The sequence below is a fragment of the Lathyrus oleraceus genome, chromosome 5 (assembly GCF_024323335.1).
Source record: "Lathyrus oleraceus cultivar Zhongwan6 chromosome 5, CAAS_Psat_ZW6_1.0, whole genome shotgun sequence".
Taxonomy (NCBI): Eukaryota; Viridiplantae; Streptophyta; class Magnoliopsida; order Fabales; family Fabaceae; genus Lathyrus; species Lathyrus oleraceus.
In genome coordinates this window covers 331,750,511-331,771,507 of record NC_066583.1, presented here as the reverse complement: position 1 = coordinate 331,771,507, position 20,997 = coordinate 331,750,511, and the positions used below count along the sequence as shown (strand labels likewise).

General features: G+C 34.5%; 1 pseudogene; it reads right to left on the bottom strand.

Annotated features, from left to right (window-relative positions):
• Window positions 1-564: 564 nt before the first annotated feature.
• LOC127078810 (GDSL esterase/lipase At5g45910-like) lies at window positions 565-2,156 on the bottom strand (annotated as a pseudogene).
• Between the last annotated feature and the right edge of the window lie 18,841 nt (window positions 2,157-20,997).

Here is a 20,997-nt window from a genome sequence, read left to right as displayed (position 1 = left end):
TATTTCTTTTTCATCCAACAAATATTAATTTCGCAAATCTAAATAAATAACTAAATAAGATAAAAGGGAAAGGCGTCAACCGGAAAAATGCAACGCTTGGTCTCTAAGCCAATGGAAAAACTAACAAAAATAGAAAATGCAGTAACTAAGATTCAAATCAAGGTCCCTTATAGATCTATTCCCATAATGGTTAACAAAACCAAGAGAATGGATTGTATTTTTTATTTAAAAAAACAATTAAACATAGCGCTCCTAGAAAACAGTTAATTGTTGGACGAGGAAAAGATTTTTTATAGAATGTGTTATTTGTAATAGTACAATGAGAATAATTTTTCTTTTCAAACAATGAGAGTACTTATTATATGAAGGTAAATAAATCTTTTACATATATGACTATTAAAAATATAATGGCATTTTTATTTCATTTACCGGTAATATTTTAAGTTAAAAAATATATATATTCATTTCGTAGAATACGTTTGAAATTCTCCTAGTAAAGATAAAGTATAATATACTTAGGATTCATCAAAAAAAATTATTTCATAAAGTGTACAGTTATTATCTTTATGATATCATAAAAGGAGTCAATTTTAAAGAATGATTTGCAAAAGATCCTTCCATTAAACCTTTTGCTATTTGCATGTGTGCTCCTTCAGTAAAGTGAGCTTCATCCCAATTTATTTATTTTGAAGGATCAGAGCAAACAGTTGTACCAAATGTTCCACAAAACTTTTCATTAATAGTGTATGGTCCACCACCTCCACAATAAGCTTTCAAAAATTCAACCTTATAGAGGTGAATCCTTCAACATTAATGTATACAAAATAGGGTATCTATTAAAAAGAACTTGACAAGAATAAATTAATGTAAACTTGATATGAAAATAAAATACTATAACCACAAACCATATTGTTGTGGTGCTTGATATAAATATTTGGCATCATTGTAGTAGTCAAAATATACTATTTTAGCTTGAGGATGTTTCTATTTTAATGTCTCTATAGAATTTTTTAGTTGTTCATTAAAGTCTTCAGTAAAAGTGTTGTAAGATATCAAACACTCAAATTCATCATAGTCTTCTTTCTTTTTACTATTCACGGTAGACAATAATTCAGCATTACAACCTATTGGAAAGTTTTCTGGAACCACTAGCTCTACTGCTCCTTCTTCGATGAATGCCTAGGCATAGAGAAATAAATAAATTATTTACATTTATTAAAGAATATTTTTTACTCAATAATATTAAAACTTAAACATAATTATTCTACAAATGAAAAAATATTTAACTTTTAAAATTTGATATAACATACTGAAGTTGTATTTGTAATGGATTCGACAATTAAAGGAACTATTTCTCGAAGTTCTGTAACAGTTTTAGAAATATGAGAAAAACATCATTCCCACCAATCTCTCCGACTAGAAACAATGATTGTTTGAAGAAGTTGTCGCACTCTAAGAATTCAGATAAAAAAATAAGAAATATGCTAGTCATATAGAATAAAATCTATGTATGTGACACAAAATATATAATATGCAAGGAGTTAGGGAAAAACCTTCTTTGTTGTTACATAAGGATGATTTTATCTTTTTAAACCAACCAAACTGCATATTCAATGAGTTTTCTGTCGTTGGTGGTCTAAGTCCACTACGATCAAAATACTTGAACTCAAGTGCAATTGCACCAGCATATGCAAAGTTAACTCCCTTTTTTATATCTTTTTGGCTTTGGGTGATATTTTTATAGGCTGGTAAAAAAGGCAACCCGTATGCTTCAACTGCAATTAAAATGATCTTGAGCTAGTGAGTTTTTCATTCAAAAATATGTCAAAGATAAGTATTGTTGATTTTAATTCAAACTATATTAATATAGGTTAAACTATAAGGTACTAGAAAAAGAGTAAAATACGTGTAAAAGTACCTAAGAAATCTATTATGAGTCTCCCATTAGACATACGTCCCGCTGGATGTTTGAAGTACGTTGAACCATAAGAATTATTTTTATCCATTAGTGGATGGTCAAATGCGGCATTTTCGATGTCACTTGTAGAGTCACCGAACTTAAATATGGCTTCGTATGGTAGAGGATTAGCATTTGAAGCAATATTTCCAAAAATAGCACATGCAATGGTGATACTAAAGAGATACAAGATATTCATGGTGTTATGAAAAGTTAGGAAAGAACTAATATTGATGTGTGCTTGGAAACGAGAACTATAATGTTATAAATACTTGCTCATTTTGCTGTTTTATAGCGATCTTTTAAATGTTAGTTGGAACCAATGTTTTAAAAACCAGACCGAACCGGCTGATTCAACCGGTTGGACCGGAAACCGGAGATGAATTTAGTTGGGTCAACCTTTTAAAACCACTAGTGGACCAAAATCAGAGTAAAACCGATTGAACCGTCCAAAATCATTTGAACTAAAGAAGCAGAGCCGGTTTTGTAAAACCGTCTGGTTCAAAAATATTCAACAAATTGACCATTTTTTAATTTTTTTTATAAATTTTAATATTTCAATATCAAAACTTAACATAATTTTCCAATCACAAAAAGTAGTTCCATGTTTTTTTAACACCATACAAATTTCTAAGATTTGTCACTCCATTATAATTTTTCTTTCAACCACACTTCATCATCATCACGACGTCTCTTTCAAACATAGTCACAATATCTAACTTAATATTGATTATCGTTCAAGTCAATATTGTTTGTTATTGTCAATTAAGATTTATTTATTATAGCTCAATTCAAATTCGTTTTTTTATTTAATGAGGTATATTATATTATTTATTTTTTGGTATTTTATCTTATTTAATTTAGGTATTCTTAATTATTTGAACTTTATTTTAGTTATTATATTCTATTATTTTAATTTTGGTTTGAATTAGTTTAACTTAGTTTATTGTAATTCTTTAATTTTGTCAAATTATTCTTAAATGAATGTCGAAATAAAGTGTAGAACTATGTTATGTTATTATATGTATTGTCGATATTGTTGTATTAAATTTGTAATAAATTTTTAAAATATTTATTTTATTAAGTTGTCAACATATGATTATGTGTGACATATTTATGAAATTTAGTTTTATATTATTAATTTATTTAATAAACAGTTTGACCGTAGGTTTAACTGGTTGAACCAATTGAACCTTAAACCGTAAGTTTTATCGGTTCTATTCGGATCCAGTTTTTAAAACATTGATTGGAACTTGTTTAACTATTTTTTATTTTTTGATGTTAGACCTAAAAAATAACATCCAACACAAATATATCAAATGACACATATTTATTATGCTAAAAATAATATTTTGTTGTTATTAATGTTTTTATTGTTGTTGTTTCACTTTCTAATTTTTCCTATCCATCTAAACTCTTGAAAATAAATCATACACTAAAATTGAAAATCGTAATAATTTTGTTATATTTACTATAAATTGTATTTTGGTGGCTTTATCTACCATACATTTTCACACGGTTTTTTTTAATTTCCCCGCTCTTACAATTGATTCAACAATAATTAAAAAAAATTAATTAATAAACCTTATTTTCATAATTATTCAACCATTATCAACATGAATAAAATATACATATATATTTATAAAAAGAAGAAAGTTATTGTGATGTAATAGTAGTGAATTTATAGAAATGGGTTTAAAAAGTAACTTCCAACTAAAAATACAATATAAAAAAAACCAAATGAGTTAATAATACCATTACAACTTTTAATGTATTTAAAAGCCATTAATTTATGTTCTTTATTTTTAATTTCCTTTTAACATGTTGAATCAAATCAAAATTCAAATTATACACAAAATATCAAATTTATACTTAACATACCAAGTATTATTTACTTACATGCGTTCTTTTCTTTTCATATCAAATTTATACTTAACATACCAAGTATTATTTACTTACATGCGTTCTTTTCTTTTCTTGGAAGTATAGTTTTACTGTAAACTTATTTAATACTATATATATATATATATATATATATATATATATATATATATATATATATATATATATATATATATATATATATATATATATATATATATATATATATATATATATATATATTATATATATATATATATATATATATATATATATATATATATATATATTATATATATATATATATATATATATATATATCGATTCAAGTTTTGTTATATGTAAAATTTAATTTTGAATTTGAAGTATAAATGGTAGCATTTTGAATCATTGGTCCCGAAAACAAAATCCTATCGTTCATGTTCTCGAAGACTTTTATTCTCCCAAAATTTTAAAGTTTGAGTTAGTATCCAAAACATTTGGAAGGAGTTGAAATTTATAATAATGTTTTTTTTTAAATATGCAAGAAAGAATTCACAAGAAGTTTCTAATGGACGAGGAGTGAAGTTGTGTGCATGTAACATGGTAGATCATTCTCCATTTTAAAGAAATTCATTTTCACTCCAAAATCATCCCTTATAAATTTCGCATCCACACACATACAAAGGATATAAGAATCTCTTTGGTGGTAACGTCAAATGATGTATGCAACTCGCTTTTGTTATTAATTTGACCATTTTATTCTACTTTTTGTTTTTTATCACTTTTTTCATTTACTTTCTCGTTAGCTTAAATATCAAAGTCCCAATAATTATACTTTAAATTAGAACATGTAAACCTATCAACTTAGAACCCCCAAAATATATTAATCGTGTTCTTGGTTGGTCTTCGAGTTTATTTATTGAAAATGAATAAATTTATGGAAGCAAGTTAGCACATCCAATGGGATATTATTTTCATAACCTTAATATGGTGGGGTTTTCAAGGAGAAAAAATCCCAACCAAAATAATAATCAAAGTAATGAATGATTCGAAAGAAGATGGGCAACAAATTTATGTGCCTAAGCAAGATCGAGTTTCTAATGTTAATCTACCTTTCTATGTTATTATTAGTGAAAAATAATCTAGTCATGTAAAAGTCCCTCAAATACAAAGGTTTAATGCTCATTGGCCTCGTTATTGGTTACCCCTGAGTTTTATCCCCCCACGTCATGCTATTTACGAAATGTTGTTAGTGGCCATGAGTTTTCGAGCCTTATATATTAGTCGTTATTTTTGAATTATAATGAACCATATATGAATAAGCAATTGTGGACTTCCCCATAATTCTATGGAAATTTTATGCTACCTTAAATTACTTACACAATATTTTAACATCTCAGAAAGCTTGTGGATGATAGAAATCGTGATATGGTGAATACAATTATCTACAAAAGTACTACTTTGTTTAACTCCATCATAAAAAAAATTATCGCAAACATTGGCCACAAAAATGGATAGTATTGTTGATGCTATATGGGAACCAAATGATGGTATTAACATCAACATTGCAATGAAAAATGACATTTTATAAGGAATGACAAAGCACCAAACTTTTTGAATATCATGTATTCAAAGCTAAGACTGTAATATCTCATATATCCTTAAATGTTCAATAAGTTGTCAGTTGGGACCAATAGAGTGACCAGTGGACTCTGAAGAGATTAATCTTTATTAAAAGAGACTGGCATTTATTAATTATAATCCAAAGGAGCATTTTGGTAAGATTAATAATGAGTCAATTAGTCTAATATTAAGAAAAATATCAATTAAGATATTTTGTTATAAACTTTTAGTACCAATCACACATATTATATATTATATTATATATATATATATATGTGTGGTAGGAAGAAGAAAAAAATGGGGTAAGGGGAAAAGAGAAGTAGAGATATCAGAAGAGAAAAGAAACAAAAAGAAGAGAAATAGGAGTAGAAAGGGGAAAGAAGATAAGAAGAGGAAAGAAGGAAGAAGAAGGGAAAAACTCATGGAGATCATAATCATCACCACCAATCATCTTATTTTCATATCAATTTCATCATCCTCTTCTTGAATCAAGGTGAGTTCTTAGTTATAACTTTGGGGGATTTAGAAAATCTTAGAGTTTCAAGGATCAAAGGGCCAAAAGTTTGAATGAAGTTGTTAGTTCTTTTTGTCTTTTTGAAGTTTTAAGTCAATATGATTAAGTTTATTTACAAATTTGACTTAAGAAAGAGTTTGAAAATTTATTGGCATAAGGCCAAAGTTTCTAATCATTAAAATAAAGTCTAAGTTTAAAATCACAAGCAGAGAAGTTTTTGAAAAGAGAGAGAGATTTTGAAATTTAAGAAATCGAAGGAGATGAAGAGACTATCCTAAGCACAAATTTAAAAGTTAAGAGTTGAAAAGATCTGACAAATGGGTTGCAATCCAACAAACAAGAATGTCATATAGAAACCCATTTTCCCTTGGACTTTAATCAAGCAATAATCAACAAGCAATGAAGACTATCCAGACATCATGAAGATCAAGGCATCAAATAAAGGTAGCCACATCCAAGCAAGCAATTCCCATAGCTAGCAGTCTTCTTTGTCTTCCCATGTATCAGATGAAATATTCCTTTATCAACTCAAAGTAAGGCATCAGACACAAGATCAAAATAGCAATTAATTACAAAGACAGAGTAGTAGATGAATTCCAACAAATCACAAGGCTTGCATCAGATGAAGGCTCAGTTCACAGTAGCTCAGTCTTAGAATGTTGGCATTGGTCAAGTCCTTTTTGCATAAGGAATGTTGCCTAATCCTAGGTTCAAAAGTTCAGATCAAGTTCAACAGTCCAGTAGATATTTTTTAGTGTTTTTGTTGTTATTAAGTATTTTAAGGTCCTAAGACCACAATCAAAAACAAAACACACAAACAAATATATACAATCACAAGATATGGCTCAAATGAGCAAAGGGAAAATGACATAAACATAAACAAATTCAATGAAATGTAAATGGAAATGAATGATAAATGACTGAAATTTAAATTTCATAAAGTAAATGACTTAAAAGTAAAGCAATATTAACAAGAGTTAGTCAAATGTTAGTCAAAAGTTAGTGGTGATTTTTAATTGATTAAGTCATTCTTTGGAGAATACTCAACCATTCATTCACAAGTATGAATCCTTAAACCAATACATCTTTCATGAGAAGTGCTCCAACTTTGATAATTCAACAAGTATGCCACTAGCTCCCATGAAAGGAAAAAAGGTTAAGTCTCCACACAATGCCATGAAGAATGGGAGACTTACAATCTCACTTACTAGAATGTTATGCCTTGAGGGTCAAATTTAGCTCTATGTTAAGATATGTATCCTAGGTCAAACAAGGTCAAAGGACCTTAGACAAGAAATTTCATGATTTTTTAAAAGTCATAAGTATTTTTAAACAATTAAAAATATGCACAAAAACATTTAATTCATGAAAAATATCAAAATCAATCCAAAAAATAATTTTAATTCATAATATGGAAGAGGAAAAAGATTTTTGGTGAAAGTCCCATATTGGATTAAAAATAAAATTTCTATGAATTAAATAGATTAAATGAAAAATCAGAAATTAAAAAGAAATTAGAAAAAAACAAGGGTCATCAAATCTCCCTCATTAATTGAGGTGGCAGATCTGATGGTCACGCGTGTGTTATCCATGGTGGACTCAAGTCAATGCAATGCACGTGTGGTAATTCAAAGGAATGGCTCAGATTAAAACATTTAAACATGAGCAGATGGTTGTGAGGCATGCCAACACATCACTGGAGCTAGGGCTCCGGTCATCTTCTCTAGTGGACCTCACCGAATTGGTCCATCTCCAACTTAATGAAAAATGAAAAGCAAGTACACTATTTCAAAGAGAAAATGCTCAGGAGCTTGAATATGGCCTCAATTTTCTCCAATTCCAAGTATATTGAAAGATACAGGGATTTGAATTTTAAGGATCATGAACTAAGTTGCTTCGATTTGACCTCAAAGCAACTCAATCTTATTGCCTACATTGGTAGGACTTCAGCCAACCAAAAATCAAAGAGAATGGTGAAGAATTGAGAGAGAATCGAAGAGAGAAAGTTTCTGAAAAATGACACTCGAGGAGCTTGAATCTGGCTTGATCTTGCTTCCAATTGGCCCTGGCTTGACTTCAGAAGCTTTGCATGAAGTGAATTGGACCAAATAATGGCTTATATTCTTATAGTTTCAACTTCAAAACAGAAGTGAAATTGAAACTCAATTTTCAATTGAAAACCTTCAAGTTTATCCTCTAATGGTGAGGGGTAGGGTTGCAGGATCAAAGCTCGGGCAAGGTCTCCTCAAATTTGAGCATAAGGCAATGTATTTCTAGGCTAGGCAATTGATTTCTACATGCTTCCATCAAAATGCCAAAAATAGAAATTTTCAATTGCATGGATGCATGGGTGTGTGATGGACCCATGAAATGATGTCTAGAATCAATGTGAACTATCTCTTGATTGATCTCTTTGTATTGAGGGTCTCAAACCCTAGATATGAGATTGATGAGGCATTGATGGATGCACACACCACCTACAAAAGAAACAAAACTATACATAGACATATTTTTGGTATTTTGGTTAGTAAACAAAGAAAAACAAAGTATGATACAATCAAATATGCTTGGTGATCTCTCCCAATGTAAACCCAATGAATGAGGGGTGAGGAGGATGCCAAGGTGTGATCCCCAAAGCCAATGCATATGATGAGATAGCATGAGGGATCTTAGGGTCAAAATTGGGGTCTTACAGCCCCATCTAATGATGAGAAGGAAACTCGTGAGTTGCCTAGAGTTGTTAATGCATGTTGTGTTATGTGTGTTCATGAATAATATTATGATATGATAATCTATATGCCATGAATTGGTTGAATGTTTGATTATGTATACTATGAACCGTATTATGAGATAAATGTTATAAATTGTTGATTGTATTGACAACATGATAATTGAGTAAAAATTATGATGATGAGTGAGGTAACCTAGGTAATGACTTAGAAAGAATAACTTAGGTCATGAAATGGTTTAGGTAGGGATGCTTGGATGTGATTGTATCGTGGTGTGTAAAACGGATAAATAGTCACGTAAATGAATGAAAATGATTTGTATGGAACATGTGTGATGATATGTAATGAATGGATCATGCTATGATGCCATGAGACTTGATGTGAATATTGGTGAATGAGGCCACCTACTGATTGACGAATTCAATCATGTTTTGTGGAACTAATCACGTATTCATAGTGTTTTAGCCTTGATGGTGTACATCCCAATTTTGAGATGCTTATATAAAGTAGGCAATGAGATATGACACCAATGATTCGTGCCTCAAATGGGTTTGAGCCCCAACCATGGTGGACATGAGGGAAGGGTGGACACCCAAGTGGGTTAGAGGCTCATAGGTGAAAGATACCATAAGTGGATTAGAGGCCCATACGGGTGATAGTCACTTTAACTAAGGATTAAGCCTCATAGAGGACCCGATATCCACCATGAAAGTTGAATCATACGAGCATGCGTGAACCGGGCTTGCCCTAGATGTAGGTCCGCTCGAGGATTGATGTTTTGTGAATCTGAATAGTGTTTTATTTGAGTTATGAGAACTCATGTAACATGTTGCCATACATTGCGAGATTTTTCCTCATTACTTAAGTCTTATTTCCCTTGTTGACTTAAGTTGGAAAATTGATTAGAAACCCTATAGGGCCGAGTGGACCGATAAGATAGAGAACTCACTGAGATTATTATCTCACCCCAATATTGTTGTTTCTTTCCAGGTATTGTTTGCAGGTTATATTATGCAAGAGGAGATGTGCATTGATGTTTCGAGGGAAGCTTTTGTTGTGATCTTCAGTTGTAAATTTTGTACAACTATAGACATTGTATATAGTTCTTAGATTTTTATTTTGGCATAACTGTATGACATGTGTCATATGTTGTATTTTAGTTTATGGACATGTATACAAAGATGCCATTAGGATCTTATGTTTTGTCAGTGCCAAATAATAACACTTGTATGATATTATTCTAGATATATATTATATTGGTTGTTACAAAGACGGGTTTGTATTAACGATTATCTGTATTCAGGTTGGATAAGAGTGAAAATATTTCAAGTGTAAGGGGACTTGACTAGCCTCTTATTAACAAAATTGTAACACCCTAGTAAAACTACCAACCAATTAATGCGCTAACAATGTAGTTAGTGTGATCAATTAGGAGACTAGTGGAACTAACTTCTACATATTTACCCTTATTTAGAAACTAGGCTAATTGAGTAGAAGGGGCACTATTGTCTATCTCCTCTTAAATAAGAGTTTGGGTTAGTGTAGAGTGTTTTCTCATTCCTTCTTGTCAAAGAAGACTTTTGAGAGTGAGAGAAGAAAGAGGAAACATGGAAGAGGAGAAAAGGGACAGCAACAACTTCAAGCTTCACCACCTCTTTTTGCATGCTATAATCATCAACTCCATCTTGATGTTCTCATCATTCTCTAATCATTTAGGTGAGTCCTAGTTACGACCTTAGGGAAAATATGGGATATTTGCATGTTTGACTGAAGGTTGTGAAATGTTCTTAAGCATGCCAATTACTTGCTTCTATGTAAAAATGTTGTAGGTTATGCATGCATGTTAGAGTATGAATCCTTTTCAGGAGAAGTTGATTGCATGTCTGATCTATGACTTGCCCTAGCATGTTGATATCATTAGTATTTGAGTGTAAGTGTTTCCCCTTGGATTAGATTGAGAAAACAAGGGAAAAATATGCAAAATCAGGAATGTTGTAGGTTTGATTCGAATAAGAGAAGTTCTTATTCGAATCAGAAGCCTTTTTGGACGTCTTCTGGGTAAAATGATTCGAATGATGGATTTCTACTGGCTGGATTGATTCAAATCATTTTCTATTGTCACACTCTTGACATAATTGATTTGAATCAAATTTTACACTTGATTCGAATCATGGTCTGACGTCACGCCCCTGACTGAATTGATTTGAATCAAATTTTATACTTAATTTGAATCATGAGGCAGTTTGTGTCCAAATTCTATTTTTTATTTCTTCATAACTTATGTTTCATAACTCGAATTGGAGTGTCATTTCTTGCTTTGTAAAGATAACTTTTAGCAATATAACTTAGTGGATATTGTGGTGTCTTTATACTTCTTTCCATATTGTATGTTCATGTCGGATGAATGTTCGGACATGACTTGGTTGGGTATGTTATAATTCAGAGTGGGCATGTATTACTAGGTGGCAATTTGCTTGAGTTTACTCACCTGAGCTATTAATAAGGTGGGCTCGTGGGGCCTGATGACACATATTACTCACTTGGTTATTCACCTGGAGTATCGGTATGGTGGGGTCGTATATCCACATAGGCAATGACACTTTGTTACTCACCACTGGCGGGGTTGTGTAGCCACTTAGGCGTAAATCCCTCATTACTCGCCACCACTATCGCCCGGTGGGCTTGTGCAATCATGTAGGCATTTTTGAACTTGTGATTACTCACCTACGTATTGATGATTGATGGGGTCGTGTCGCCACATAGATAATGACACTTTGTTACCTATCACGGATGGGGTTGTGCATCCATTTAAGTGTAAATCCCTCGTTACTCATCTGACTCATCGTGCGGTTAGCTTGTGTGAGTCTCTTAGAGATAGGTATTTGGTTACTCATTGAGGGTGTGTTTGTATGCCCTAGACGAAGGCGTATTAATACTCTAGGGTTCTCTCGTACACGGGTACGGGTATGCATATGTGGTTGTGCTTACTTTATTGTGTGTTAGCGATATATAGAAATTGGTAGTCAAGGAAATTCCAATTCACTATTATGTTGGTGAGTTGGGATTGGGTAGTCAAGAGACATCCAATATGATACTATGTGATATTTTTGCATTCCTAACATGGTAAGTAAGGAAACCCCATATCAATGGTGGATCCATATATGATTATGCACCCTGTAGATCTGAGTGGACTTGTACGTTAGGGGGACTCACTGAGATTTAGTAATCTCACCCCAATATTATTAATCTTCTCAGGTTGCTCGGGGAAGGACAAAGGTAAGGGTAAGATGTCTTAGTCAGTTTGGAGATGTTTTGTGGCAGATCATTTGTTATGTTTGTAGCACCTTAGCGTTGTTCTATTGAAGTTTGTGTATTAGTACTCTCGATGTTGTATTTTTTGCCATGAACCTTTCAGATTTTGTTCCTTGTATTAATGATTATGTTATTTCGACGCTTATATATGAATTTCATGTATCATATTTATAACACCACTACGTATTATTCTATACATGTATGTATGGGTATTATAAAACTTAACCACCATAACTTATGTATGTGGATCTCTTTCTTATTCTCTTTACTTTCCACTCCAATAAACTTTAGGCTTGGAAGTTTAAAAAAACTAAAAAGAAAACATCACAATTCAACATCCCCTCTCTATTTATGTTTATCTCAACTTCAAATTTTAATTACTTTTAGGGACTAAAATTCTTAAATTTATTAAGTTTGCTGGTGAGTTTCATGAACAAACTTTGGAAATATGTTGTATATTGCAATTTTGATTTTGGATATTTGATCGATATTTAAAAATTAATTTATTTACTAAGTTATTTAACTAAAGATTTGTTGACTTGGTTTCCCACTTTACCATCAAACTCAATTTTGAATTTGAAACATTTAGAATCTATTTTCCAAAAAAAAACATATTTAGAGAAGAAACTAATATTAATGTTATATATATGGCTAAAATTCAAAAAAAAATCACTAAGTAATTGATGGAATCTCAATTTAGGGCGTTGAAAGGTAAATGAAAAGTTAGAGTCTAGTTATGTGAAGTATGTTTGTGCACAAGGTGATAAAGATGAACAATGAAACAAGAGAGAGAAGAGATAATAATAAAAAACTTCCACTACTCTTGAAATGGTTGCACACATATACTGCAAAAGGAATAAAGGTACTACTTGTTCACACTAGTCACTTGTTTAAATACAAGTGGGACTTTAGGAGAAATACTAAAATATGAATTAATTCAAATACCATCTCTTAATTCATATTCAGTTTAACCAAAACTAACAACACCAATTCCATCCCTCAAGCGGAGAAATTAATCAATCTTGATCGCCTTCGTCAGAACATACGCCAGTTGCTTCTGGGTGCTATAGTGCACAACTTCTAACACTCCATTCTAAACCTGATTTCTCATAAATTGATATTTAGTCTCAATATGCTTGCTTCTCCCATGCAGCACTGGGTTCTTGGCAAGATTGGTTGCAGACTTATTATCAATCATCAGTTTCAGAGGCTTATTTACTTTGATCTTCAGATCCTACAATAAATTCAAAATCCACAGATCTTGACATGCAGTCACAACACCTGCAATATATTATGCTTCACAAGTTGACAAAGCAAAAATAACTGGTTGCTTCTTGGAACATCAAGAAATAGGACTTCCCAGAAACTTAAACAAGTATCCATAAGTACTTCTTCTGTCAACTCTGTCTCCACACCAATCAAAATTTGAGTAACTTAGAAGTTCTGAGTCAATTTCAACACCTGAAGGCAACAAAACTCCATACTCCAGAGTTCCCTTTATATACCTCCGAATTCTAACACCAACTTGATAATGGGGCCACTTCGGTTTATTCATAAGCCTACTCACCATTCCAACTACATAACAAATATCAGGTATGGTATTACACAAATACCTCTGAGACCCTACCAACTGCTTGAACGTTGTCGCATCTACATCATCACCATCAAAATCAAAATCCAATTTCTGATTTGTATCAGCAGGTGTGACAATAACTTTACAATCCAGCAGCTCAAACCTCTTCAGAATCTCAAGTTCATATTCTAGTTGATGTAAAATTATACCTTTCTTAGAGTACATAACCTCCATCCCTAGAAAATAAAACATATTTCCTAGGTCACTCATCTCAAACTCATTCATCAGCTCATTCTTGAACTTAGTTATCTCATGTTCACAACTTCCTATTAGCAATATGTCATCAACATACAGACACACCAGAATCATGTTTCCTTCAGAAGTATGCTGAACATAGACACCATACTCCATCTCACATTTCTGAAATCCCTACTTTTTGAAAAATGAATCAATTTTCAGATTCCAAGCTCTAGGGGCTTGTTTCAGTCCATACAAAGCTTTGTGTGATTTGTACACCATCCCTTCTTGATTATTTTTCTCAAATCCAGGAGGTTCTGAAAAATAAACCTCTTCTTGTAATGGACCATTCAGAAATGCATATTTCACGTCCAAATGCATCAGAGGCCAATTCATATTAGCAGTTATCGCAATCACCATCCTGATTATTTCATGTCTTCCTACAGGTGCAAACACTTCAAAGTAATTCAACCTAGGTTTCTGCAGAAAACCTCTCACTACTAACCTTACTTTGTGTTTTCCAATTGATCCATCTGGCTTTAGCGTCACCTTATAAACCCATCTCATGCTGATGGCTTTCTTGTTCTTTGGAAGTTTTGTCAACTTCCAAGTCTTTTTTATCTCTATGGCATCAAGTTCTTCTTTCATGGCCTTTAGCTAAACTTTCTTCTTGATAGCTTCTTTCGTACTCACGGGTTCAAATTCTACTAACATGGCACACTGAATAACTTCCCCTTTAGAGTCTACTTCAGTATCTTATAGCATGTCAAACTCTACAAACCTTCTTGGAATGTTTCTAATCCTTTTTTGCCTCTAAAATTGTTCAGAACCTTTTGATTCTGGAACAGTATCAGATGCTAGAACTCCGTAAGTGCCGACTTCAGAAGCATGACCACCTTCAGAATCTAGAATATTCCCATAATCTGGACTACCACCAGAATCTGAATATGAATAAGATTCTTCCTCAGAATCATTCTCGCCTTCTGATTTTGAATCACTCTCAGAATCATTTTCAAGCTCTGACTCATCTTCAAAATCATAACCAACATCTTCAAAAGTTAACTTTGCATCGGAGTTATATTGATACTTTTGCTCCAATCCCATACTTCTGACTCTTTCACAACAATATCTTTATTGACTTCAACCTTATTAGTGAATGGACAATAAAGCTTATAAGCACATATACTGTGATACCCCATCAGTAACATCACCTTGCTTCTATCATCCAGCTTTTTTCTAGTAGAATATGAAACGTGTTTATATAAGACAGAACCAAATACTTTGAAATGACTCACACTTTTCTTATCTCCAGTCCACCTCTCAAAAAGAACAATTTCCTTCACCTTCTTGGTTGGACACTTGTTGATCACATATGTTGTAGTGGAAACAGCTTCTCCCCACAAAGTGTTAGGAAGCTTCTTCTCCTCCAGCATGCTCCTTGTCATATCAAGCAAAGTTCGGTTTCTCCTTTCAGCAAGACCATTGTGTTGATAAGTATATGTAGCAGTCACTTCATGCTCAATTCTATTATCCTCACGGAACTTTCTGAACTCTTTAGAGTTATACTCACATCCACCATCAGTTATGAGAATCTTCAGAGTCTAACCACTATGTTTCTCAGCCTTGATTCTGAATTTCTTAAATTCAGCAAACACCTCATGTTTGAACTTTATAAGGGATACCCATGTCATCCTTGTGAACTCATCCAAAAATGACTCAAAGTATTTATTCCCTCCTAGTGAAGGTTCTGGAAATGGTCCACACACATCAGAATGCACTACTCCCAAAGCATGCTTTGCTCTTAGAGCTACTTCTTATGCAAATGGCAGTCTTGGTTGATACCCTCTCATGCACACATTGCATGACTTTTCTAGTTTCTTAATTGTAGGAATTCCACGTACCAGTTTCTTTGAATTCATATGCCCTAAGCTTCTGAAGTTCAAATTGTGAGGGCAAAGATTCCTAGTCCTTATTTTAATAATGTCAAACCTTTTTAGTTTCTCATAATGTGTACTTTGGATGGTGTCATCATATCATAGAATGCATTCATCCTCTAACATGCTCAAAGTATAAGTTCAATGTGTCCATGCATATAGGAGCATATTATAGATGTGAATAATGAACTCGATCATCGTTGGTACCTTAGGTTCATAAGAGATTGGGTTGAATTGACCAAAATACATCTCAAAAACTCGTTTTTGACCGTTTAAGAACTGTGAGTCGACTCATGACTTGGAGCATAACTCTTGGGTCTGAACAGATCGAATCATAGGTTGACTTAATCCTGGGAAAACTGAATGAGTCGACTCATCCACATGTTGCATCGACTCATTGCCTAATTTTATTGAACCTTGTAGCCACGGGTCTGAATAGGTCGAGTCATAGGCCGACTCAACTCTGGACAAACCTTGTTTGAGTCGACTCATCCCCTGTTTGAGTTGACTCATCGCCTGCTTCACTTGAGTAGTTTTGCCTCGGGTCTGAACAGGTCAAGTGACCTGTGTGAAAAGGTCGGGTGACCTGTGTGAATAGGTCGAGTGGTCGCTGTTTAGACTCCATTTTCTGCTGTGTAATTTTGCAAAATAATTCTATTATGCCTGTTATTTTCTTCATGCATCATACATACATTCTAGATTCTCTTCTTCAACAACTAACAATAAAAGTGAAAGATATACACTAAAGTGCTCTTAATTTTCATTCTTGATTGTATTTCTCAACAACTACACATAACAATTTTTGTTGATCATTGTGCATTATTGTGGTGATAACTGTCGCATCCGCGAAAAACAACCGGCGGGAAAAGACACAGAGCCGCCACTGTGCGTTATTTATCCCAAAGGAGGGAAAGGAAACGCTCAAAGTAAACCTGGAAAGGAAATGGTCTTACGACCAGAGATTGCTAGGTACGGGAGTCGGTTATGCGAAGGGAAGGTATTAGCACCCCTACGCATCCATCGTACTCGACGAGATCCACGCTCGAAAAGAATAGAATAAGGTTGCTAAATAACTGCTCAAAAACTGCACGCACTGGAAGGAAACACAGATGAAAGAAAACGGAGAAAGCGGACTCGGCAGGATGTCGCATCCTGGGCCTACGTAGTTTGTCAGACACAAACATCAGAGTCGACGTAGTTCGGGGAAATGGGGAACGTGCTCGCTAGGACATCGCATCCTATGCATACGTATCTTCTCTAACCAGAGTAAGAATCAGAGCACTCGTAGCTCGGCTAACGCACGCCAAAACGAAACGCTGAAAGAAGACGCTGAGACGTCAAAGCAAACACACAACTGGAAACGGAATGCCAATCGATGGTCTTACATCCAACTCCACACAAAACAAACAAACGGGAAACCGAATGCCAATCGCTGGACTTACATCAGACTCCAAACAAACAACACACAAACGGGAAACCGAATGCCAATCGCTGGACTTACATCAGACTCCAAACAAACAACAAACAAACGGGAAACCGAATGCCAATCGCTGGACTTACATCAGACTCCGTACAAAGAAACGCAGACAGGAAACCGAATGCCAATCGCTGGACTTACATCAGACTCCAAACACACACACAAGAGGGTTAAAAAGAAAAAGGGCGCCTGTCGCAGCCTGAAAAATACAGTGGTGCGAAAAAACAACCGGCGAGAAAGAAAATGACAGAAGAGTCGCCACCGTGCGTTATTTATCCCAAAGGAGGGAAAGGAAACGCTCGAAGTAAACCTGGAGAAAGGAAAGGAAAAGACAAGGTCTCGCAACCAAATCTTGGGTTCGGGAGTCGATTATGCGAAGGGAAGGTATTAGCACCCCTACGCATCCGTAGTACTCTACGGGATCCACTCTTGTTGTTCTTGTCTAAAGGGTGTATGTTTATCTAATGTACTATTTACTAGAAGAAAGGGTCAGAGAAAGTGACTCGCACGGATGTCGCATCCACTGCATACGTATCTCATCTGAATATGAGAATCAGAGTCTTCGTAGCTCGGCTACCTAAGGGTTAAGGATAAGTGTGCTCGCCAAGACATCGCGTCTTATGCCTACGTATCTCATCGGGAATGAGAATCAGAGCAAAACGTAGTTCAGCTAACTACGGGAATAAGGGTCTCGATTGCAACTAGGGCAAGAGAAAGGAAAGGTCTCGATCGCAACGAGGGCGGGAGAAAGGATCGCAACAAGGGCGAAAGCAAACAAGGATTAGTTGTTAGTCGTTAGTCAAACTCGGCAAGACATCGCATCTTGTGCCTACGTATCTCATCTGAACATGAGAATCAGAGTTGCCGTAGTTCGGCTAACACGCACACAAACAAACACAGGCAAACGTGGAGCCTGACTGCCAATCACTGGACTTACATCAGCATCCGAACCAAAACACACACAAAGAGGCAAACGTGGAGCCTGACTGCCAATCACTGGACTTACATCAGCATCCGAACCCAAAACAAACCCACACTGGAACCCGAATGCCACTCGATGGACTTACATCAGCTTCCAAGCACACAACAACACACACAGAAGGGTTGAAGACAAAAGGTGGAAAAAGAAAAAGGGCGGCCCAGAGAGACCTCGCACGGTCTCCTGCTTACGTACCTCATCTGGTATGAGAATCAGGGCGACGTAGTTCCCCCACGGAGGAAAAAAAGGACTAGCCTAACCAGATAACAGAGGGAGACACAACTAGGGAGACTACGACTCGAGCCTAGATGTTATCATGCAAAATCACCCCTAAGTTAAGGTTTCTAGCTAACTGGCACAAGGAGCCAGCCTATCCTAAACATGACTTACACAGGAAGCAAGCCACACCTAACTTGCACAGGAAGCAAGTCAAACAAACACACAAGCACAAGTAGCACACACTATATGCAAGCAATGGGCTCAAACAAGGTTAGGTTTTAGTCGAGGGGTCATATCAACCTCAACAAACAAAACACTGGAACTGGGTAGTGTTAGCTCTTAACCTTGCCATTGAGGGGCTAAGGTGAAGCAGATGAAAGGTGAGTGAAGATGAGACTTCACATCTCTTATCCCTGGCCTGGGAGAGCTTAAGACAAGAATGTGTGGGTTCAGAAAGTGGGAACCCTTCTACACATTCGATACTGACTCAACTGTACAATTGTACAAGATCTTGGGTTTGTATCTGCAATGCATCAACACAGTGGTGTGAGCAAAGCGGATGACACACAGAATAGCAGGGGATAGATTGCATATCCCTTGGGTTCTGCCAATTGCCTCTTCACTTAGGAGGTCTTTGACTCTATACAAGGACAAATTGTAAACAAATCACAAACATTGCCTCTTAAGGAGGACTTCAGACAGTTGCCTGGTCAAGTAACAGGCCAGGTCTTCCAGACTACATGAAGAAAAGGGATTATACCTCAATGCAAATTGCTATAAAGCAAAGCAAAGCAAAGTTCACAAGGAACTAAAAGCAACTAAAGGTACCTGAAACCAGTCAAACAGAATCAGTACACAACTCAAAGTTAAAGCAAAATGAGATAAAGATCAACAGTCAACACAAACAGTTAAATGTGCAATGCACAAGGCTCAAAGCATGTGAGCTAAGCAACCTACAAAACAAACAAGTTAGTCATGATAATCAATCAAGCTCAATCAATTTGTAATGATCTTTTTGAAGCATTTGTTGCTTAACCTGAAAACATGAACTCAAACATGAGCAACAGGACCACTAGGACAAGCCTAGGGTCAAAAAGGGATGAGAAAGTCAAAACAGCAAATGAAATTCAGCCAAAATCAAGTTCAAACAATCAAGAAGCAAACTCAATTGGTCCCATGTTCATATCATTCATCATCATGATTTCATAAGCAAAATAGGTCAAAGCATAGCATATGGAAGCTCATAGAAGTCAACAGCAAGACTCAACTCAAACCCAATCATAAACAATTCAATAAATCATCAAAAAATTCATGATCAATCATAATCCATAACATGACATGCATATAAAATTTCAGCTCATTTGGATCAAGGGAAGTTGGTCAATGAAAATCAGAAAGGCAAGGTAAGTTTAAACATGCTCAAAGAAGTCAACCAAACATGTGTCAACTTCAAAAAATCATAAATCAGTGATAACATATGAGAAATGAATGGGATCAACACCATGACAAAGCTTAAGATGTCTACCAATCACATATCAAATTTCAAGTTCATCCAATAAAGTATGAGAATTTCACAAATGAAATGGGAACATGTGTCACAAAAAGTCAACATATGACTAAACAGGGGAGAAAATCTCAAACAATTAGGAAATGCCACAAATAATTCCAAGAAAATTCACATGTAAGCTAGACATCCATAAGTAGGTTCATGCAAAAATTCAAGCCAATTTGAGTTCAAGAAGCATGGTAATGAAAATCATGAAGTTAGACATCAATGGTGTGACACAAATTGTCACACCCTAATTCAAAAACTCATAACTCACAAACCAGAGATGATAAATTCACAAACTCTAAACCAAAATCACCACGAATGTGTCTAGTTTAAGCACAAACAATTTCAAGGCCATTGGACAAAGCATCATCATTTCACAAATGTTTTGGCAAAGTGTACAAAATATGAGCACATGAACAAAACCCTAGCACCATTTAAAAACCACTCATCAAAAAAATCAGGAAAAATCATGATTAAAAACTAGAGATCCAAATGAACACAATGCAAAAAGTTTCATGAATTTTGGATTAACAATGAAGATGCTATGATTTTTGTAAGTTGATGCATCCAAGTGAAATAATTATTGAAGACAAACATGGCTTAATGGTTTAATTTGGGCACGGTGGCATTTTGGTAATAACTGGGAACATTTAGTAAAACGGTGCGTACAGCACACAGGCGTGGCAAGTTGTGATTTGGCATGGGCGATGAAACAGTAGCAACACATGCAACGAAAGCCAAACACGAGCAGGGCAAAGAAAATTCTGGGCATTTGGCTAGGGTTTAAGGAACAGTGCACATTCATCTTTCTTGTTCAAATCGTGAAGAAACTTTTGACCCAGAATTAAACAACCAACATATCAATCGAAACATCTAAGAACACACATCAACATTCTACCATTTATTTTCATCAACTCAAGCTATCACATGAGATATAAGCAAAAACAAGTTTGAACATAAAACTTAAAAGCCAGATTTCTCTTAAAATACTCAATCATTTTCATGGATTCAAGGCTCAAAATTCTCAT